Source organism: Schistocerca cancellata, unplaced genomic scaffold (assembly GCF_023864275.1).
Source record: "Schistocerca cancellata isolate TAMUIC-IGC-003103 unplaced genomic scaffold, iqSchCanc2.1 HiC_scaffold_1132, whole genome shotgun sequence".
Classification (NCBI taxonomy): Eukaryota; Metazoa; Arthropoda; class Insecta; order Orthoptera; family Acrididae; genus Schistocerca; species Schistocerca cancellata.
The window spans coordinates 2,492,599-2,499,584 of record NW_026047131.1 but is presented as its reverse complement, the minus strand read 5'-3'; the positions used below and the strand labels follow the sequence as shown (position 1 = coordinate 2,499,584).

At 46.4% G+C, this 6,986-nt stretch overlaps 1 pseudogene; it reads right to left on the bottom strand.

Moving 5' to 3' along the window:
- Positions 1-5,087: 5,087 nt before the first annotated feature.
- On the bottom strand, positions 5,088-5,205 carry LOC126159403 (5S ribosomal RNA; annotated as a pseudogene).
- Between the last annotated feature and the right edge of the window lie 1,781 nt (positions 5,206-6,986).

The window sequence follows — 6,986 nt, the reverse complement described above, 5'->3', positions numbered from 1 at the left end:
ATACACCCTATTATTCCTCACTCTTTTACTACAAACCTCTCTGTTCAATGCCACGGCCTTATGACACCTTACTGGATGGTCCTGTATGCCCGCGAGGTACCACTCCGCTGGTAGATGTCGGAGCCAACGTCTGGCTGCAGCGATAACCTCCCCATCATCCACGTACTGCTTCCCGCGGAATGCATCGTCCATTGGGACAAACAGATGGAAGTGGGAAGGTGTGAGATCCGGGCTGTAGCGTGGGTGAGCAAGAACAGCGCAATGAAGTTTTGTGTGCTCCTCTCGGGTGCCAAACGTGTGTGAGGCCTTGCGTTGTCATGTAGGAGGAGAAGTTCCTTCGCGCTTTTGTTGCTACGAACACCCTGAAGTCCTTTACTCGGTTTCCTGAGTGTAGCAGAATACACTTCAGAGTTGATCGTTGCAGGTAAGAGGAGGGACATCAAAAAGGATAACCTCGTCAAATTTCCAGAAGACCGTGGCTATAGCATTAGCGGCTGAGGGTGTAACTTTCAACGTTATCTTCTTTGGAGGAGATGTCAGGAGGTGATGTCAGTATGGATTGCAATTTTGTTTCCGCTTTGAAGTGATGAACCCATGTGTCGTCGCCCGTGGCGAAGTTTAACAAAAACAAATGTCGCGATCAGTGTCGTAACGCGCAAGTAGTTCTACACAGGTAGTCCTTCGATGGTTTTCACGGTCATCTGTTAGACGGCGAAGAACCCAACGGGCACTGAGTACCTCAAGTGGTGGACCAGGGTGTCAGCACTACCGTCAGTTGGGCAGCGACGTGTTTGACTGCGATCAGCGGACCACCTCGAATGAGAGTGTCCGCACGTCCCAACACTGCCCGAGCCACAGCTGTGGGCGGCCGGCCAGCATGAGGGACACCGGACAGGTTTGCGCGGCGACCTTGCTGCGATGATAACACACGCCGCGCCCAACGACTCACCGCGGTTTTGTTCGCTGCCAGGTCTGCATAAACATCCTGCAAGCGGCTGTGGATATCTGCAATGGTCTGGTTTTCCGACTGAAAGATGTTGAGGATATTACCGATGCAACAAGACGTCGGCTGCGACGTCGACCACTGGAGTGCTACCAAGCGGGCGTACGGACCCACCCAGCAAGATGGCGTGAGGCCATCGCACTCAACGGAAATTATGTTGAAAAATAGTGTTTTGTAGCCAAAGAGTAGTATTGGAATCCTGAATAAGACCCATGTTCTTTCAGAAAAAGGTGTTCTATTTGTTATGTGTCGACAGAAGTGCCGACACAGTGTTATTTAGAATGGCCGAATAGGCACGCTATCAGCTCCCCCAGAAGATCGTAAAGTCTGAAACAGGATACTTCATAAATGCTATAAAGAAAAGAACGGAGCGTCTCATATACTTAACTTTATTCTCTTGTGTGGTACATCTCTATGGTGAATACAAGTAAGACTCTCTCCAGATATGGTTAACTGCGCCTTGCTAGGTCGTAGCTATGGACTTAGCTGAAGGCTATTCTAACTGTCTCTCGGCAAATGAGAGGAAGGCTTCGTACGTCTAGTCGCTAGCAATGTCGTCCGTACAACTGGGGCGAGTGCTAGTCCGTCTTTCGAGACCTGCCATGTGGTGGCGCTAGGTCTGCAAGTACTGATGGCGGCGACACGCGGGTCCGACATGTACTAATGGACCGCGGCCGATTTAAGCTACCACCTAGCAAGTGTGGTGTCTGGCGGTGACACCACACTATTACTTATTGCACGCCGCTCGTATTTACACTACTGGCCATTAAAATTGCTACACCAAGAACAAGTGCAGATGATAAACGCGTATTCATTGGTGAAATATATTATACTAGAACTGACATGTGATTACATTTTCACGCAATTTGGTGCATACATCCTGAGAAATCAGTACCCAGAACAACCATCTCTGGCCGTAATAACGGCCTCGATACGCCTGGGCATTGAGCCAAACAGAGCTTGGATGGCGTGTACAGGTACAGATGCCCGTGCAGCTTAAACACGATACCACAGTTCATCAAGAGTAGTGACTGGCGTATTGTGACAAGCCAGTTGCTCGGCCACCATTGACCAGACGTTTTCAATTAGTGCTGGAGAATGTGCTGGCCAGGGCAGCAGTCGAACATTTTCTGTATCCAGAAAGGCCCGTACAGGACCTGCAAATGCGGTCGTGCATTATCCTGCTGAAATGTAGGGTCTCGTAGGGATCGAATGAAGGGTACAGCCACGGGTCGTAACACATCTGAAATGTAACGTCCACTGTTCAAAGTGCCGTCAGTGCGAACAACAGGTGACCGAGACGTGTAACCAATGCCACCCCATACCATCACGCCGGGTGATGCTCCACTATGGCGATGACGAATACACGCTTCCAATGTGCGTTCACCGCGATGTCGCCCAACACGGATGCGGCCATCATGATGCTGTAAACAGAACCTGGATTCATCCGAAAAAATGACATTTTGCCATTCGTGCACCCAGCTTCGTCGTTGAGTACACCATCGCAGGCGCTCCTGTCTGTGATGCAGCTTCAAGGGTAACCGCAGCCATGGTCTCGGAGCTGATAGTCCATGTTGTTGCAAACGTCGTCGAACTGTTCGTGCAGATGGTTGTTGTCTTGCAAACGTCCCCATCTCTTGACTCAGGGACCGAGACGTGGCTGTACGATCCGTTACAGCCGTGCGGATAAGATGCCTGTCATCTCGACTGCTACTGATATGAGGCCGTTGGGATCCAGCCCGGCGTTCCGTATTACCCTCCTGAACCCACCGATTCCACATTCTGCTAGCAGCCACTGGATCTCGACCAACGCGAGCAGCAATGTCGCGATACGATAAACCGCAATCTCGATAGGCTACAAACCGCCCTTTATCAAAGTCGGAAACGTGATGGTACGCATTTCTCCTCCTTACACGCCGGTCAGCTGGTGTTAGTGTATGAGAAATCGGTTGGAAACTTTCCTCATGTCAGCACGTTGGAGGTGTTGCCACCGGCGCCAACCTTGTGTGAATGCTCTGAAAAGCTAATCATTTGCATATCACAACATATTCTTCCTGTCGGTTAAATTTCGCGTCTGTAGCACGTCATGTTCGTGGTGTAGCAATTTTAATGGGCAGTAGACTATGTTGAAAAATAGGGTTTTGTAGCCAAAGGGTAGGAAACAACATGGTGTATTGGAATCCTGAATAAGACCAATGTTCTTTCAGAAAAAGATTATTCTATTACTTATTGAACGCCGCTCGTATTTATAATATATAAAGTTTAGTCCTCTCCCTATTACAATTTGCCAAGAATGAATTCAATCAATTTTAATAATTTTTCTATCTACAAAAACTGTAGCACGTCATGGCCCTGTCTTACTCCCTTCCCAACCACTGCTTCCCTTCCATGCGCCCCCACCCCCCCCCCTTTCTCCGTAGCAGCCGTTTGGTTTCTGTACGAGTTGGAAATAGCTTTTCGCTCCCTGTTTTTTACCCCTGCTATTTTCCAAATTTATAAGAGAATACTCCATTCAACGTTGTCAAAAGGTTCCTGCTGTAAACATAGGTTCGCCTTTGCTTAACCTTTCTTCTAAGTCTTAGGGTCAGTTTTGTCTTGCGTGTTCCTACATTTCTTCGGAATCCAAACCATTCTTCCCCAAGGTAGCCTTCTGTTAGATTTTCCATATTTTTGTAAAGAATTCGTGTTAGTATTTTGCAATCATGACTTATTAACCTTCTAGATCGGTAATATTTGCACTTGTCAGCACTGATTTTTTTTGCAGTTGCCTTTTTTTGTATTTCGCCTGTGTCATACTTCTTGCACACCAGATGGAAGACATTTCTCATGGCTGGCTCTCCGAAGTCTGTGTTTTTCGCGTAGGGTCGTCTGCTACAGGGGCTTTCTTTCGACTTTGGTCTTTCAGTGCTCCGTCAAATGTTTATGGTACTTTATCTGTTTTTGTTGCGTGTGTATTAGTGCTAAGAGGATATTTTAATCCGATTCTCTAAAGCTTATTGCTATGTACTGTTACCTCTGTTGTATTTTATGCCTCAAAATGGTTCAAATGGCTCTGAGCACTATGGGACTTAACTTCAGAGGTCATGAGTCCCCTAGAACTTAGAACTACTTAAACCTAACTAACCTAAGGGCATCACACACATCCATGCCCGAGGCAGGATTCGAACCTGCGACCGTAGCGGTCGCGCGGTTCCAGACTGAAGCGTCTAGAACCGCACGGCCACACCGGCCGGCTTTTATGCCTCAGGCTGATTTGATGGTGGACAAGCAGTCCGAAACGTCTCATCACTAAATAAATATTCTTCCTGTGTAACTTACGATGGTTTTCATAACGGTTTCTGTCTGAACTCTTATTTTGATAGAAATGGCCCGGAGAGCCAGTGGCCACTTGTTCGTTGCACCTGCTAGGTCTGCATTTACATCTACACCTGTGTCTGTACAGATACTCGGAAATCCGCTGTACGGCGGGCGGCGGAGGGTACTCCGTACCAATACCAGTCATTTCCTTTCGTGTTCCACTCGCAAACAGAGCGAGGGAAAAACGACTGTCCATAAGAGTCCGTATTTCCCGTAGTTTATCTTCGAGCTCTGTACCGGCATTGTTTGTTGGAAACAGTAGAATCTTTGTGCTGTCAAATTCAAATGCCGGTTCTCTAAATTATTTCAATAGTGTTCCTTGAAAGAAAACGCCGCCTTTGCTCCAGGGATTCCCTCTGAGTTCCTGAAGCATCTCCGTAATATTTGTGTGTTGTTAGAACCTACCAGTAACAAATCTAGCAGCCCGCCTCTGATTTGCTTTCATGTCTTCCTTTAATCCGACCTGGTCAGATCCCACAGACTCGAGCAGTACTCAAGAGTAGGTCGCACTTGCTTCCTGTAACACACACTCCGTCATGAGGCCACAAGTGGCCCATCGGGTCCATCCGACCGCCGTGTCATCCTCAGATGAAGATGCGGATAGGAGGGGCGTGTGGTCAGCACGCCGCTCTCCCGGTCGTTATGATGGTATTCTTGACCGAAGCCGCTACTACTCGGTCGAGTAGCTCCTCAATTGGCATCACGAGGCTCAGTGCACCCCGAAAAATGGCAACAGCGCATGGCGGCCTGGATGGTCACCCATCCAAGTGCCGGCCGCGCCCGACAGCGCTTAACTTCGGTGATCTCACGGGAACCGGTGTATCCACTGCGGCAACGCCGTTGCCTAGCTTCCTGTAAGCAGTTCCCTTTACAGTTGCGCTCCCTGCGTAGCGTGGTCTGGCTTAAGACTCCTGTAACCTGAGCTGAACTGTATGCCATCTTTTCTTCAAAGTGTATGTTTAAAAGTGTATGTTTTCTCCAAAGTATATTCATAGTTGTTTAAGTATCTGTCACGATGCGAGTGGAGATTTCCAATTTAATATATGGAAGAATTCGTCGTAAATATGGATGGTTGTTCGGATATGAACTGCACTAGCTACTGCAAAAATGGTTTCCGCGTGTTTAGATTTCCAAGTGATCCCGAACGAAGAAGATGGGCCATAAAATGCCGCAGAGACAACTAGCAACCAGGACCTGGCGATCAATTGTGTATTGTAGGTACACGTTTTAAAGGTAGTTATAAATATCAAACGAATCATGTACAACTGCGTTTCTTCCCCCAGCCGAAAACTATACTGGAATAGTTCATCTCAGTTCTTAGATTCCAAGGATATTTCCGCAGCTGTCAAAGTGTAGAGGAATCTATTCTGATGCATTTATACGTCATCATCATTAAATACGTACACAAACTGAATAATACTTATCATTTCTTAAAAAGATACAGTAGCACGAATGATAATCAGGATTAAGCTTATCCATTATGGACATTTTACAACCCGTGACTATTAATTGTCGTTTGACTAGGGCCTCCCGTCGGGTAGACCGTTCGCCGGGTGCAAGTCTTTCGATTTGATGCCACTTCGGCGACTTGCGCGTCTATGGGGATGAAATGATGATGATTAGGATAACACAACACCCTAAGCGGAGAAAATCTCCGACCCAGCCGGGAATCGAACCCGGGCCCTTAGGATTGACATTCTGTCGCGCTGACCACTCAGCTACCGGGGGCGGACGACTATTAATTGAATGAATACATAAAACTGCAAGAAGTCACTTTTTGAAATAGCTATTTATTAGCCCATGAACCGGTTTTCGAACCTTTTCAGCATCTTCAGATGGTTTTCTGAAAGCTACATTACTATTTCTAGTATAATTCTGGGTGCTGGCTCTGTAACAAGAGGATGGGACATGCTTTAATGTATCGCCATGAGTACTGTTTATCTGTCGATATGGATGCAAAATTTTAGTGGTGTACTTACTGCGACAGTATGGGCGGCTTTTTTCTGTTAGTGTTCATCTGTCTGCTTCAATTTCGAAGGCCAGTTGGTACATTATTTCACACACTTTTACACAATCTGTACTCACTTGCTCTGTGACAGCGAAACTTTGGTAGCATCCAGAATGTGCTATAGAACTCTTACTTGTAACAACGTTCAAGATGTATTTATAGCGAATCGATAATTGTCAGGGAACCTGCACCACTGACATAAGCTATCTTGAAGTACACAAAATGAATATTGGTTACATGATAGATGAAACTATTAATAAAAATTCGTTTCACTGAAACATGAAACTATACTTTCCCAGCTCTGCACAAAAAATTCCGCATTTCTTAAAGTACCTCCTTATATTAAAAAAACAGACCGCATTTTTGGAAGTGCCTATACATTGAGCTGAGAAAAGTCACGGGATACATCCCAATATTCTGTGACGTCACATGGACTGTACAAGTCGTTGGAAGTTGTAACGGTTCATGTTGAATGTTACTTCACTTAAGTTTCTTCAGCCTGGTGCATTGATGAATGAATGCGAAATTTTCATGCTTCACAAAATTTATTCACATTAATTGACATCCGAACTGCACACTCGTCATGTAAACAGAACACGGACAGATTTCACTGATCTC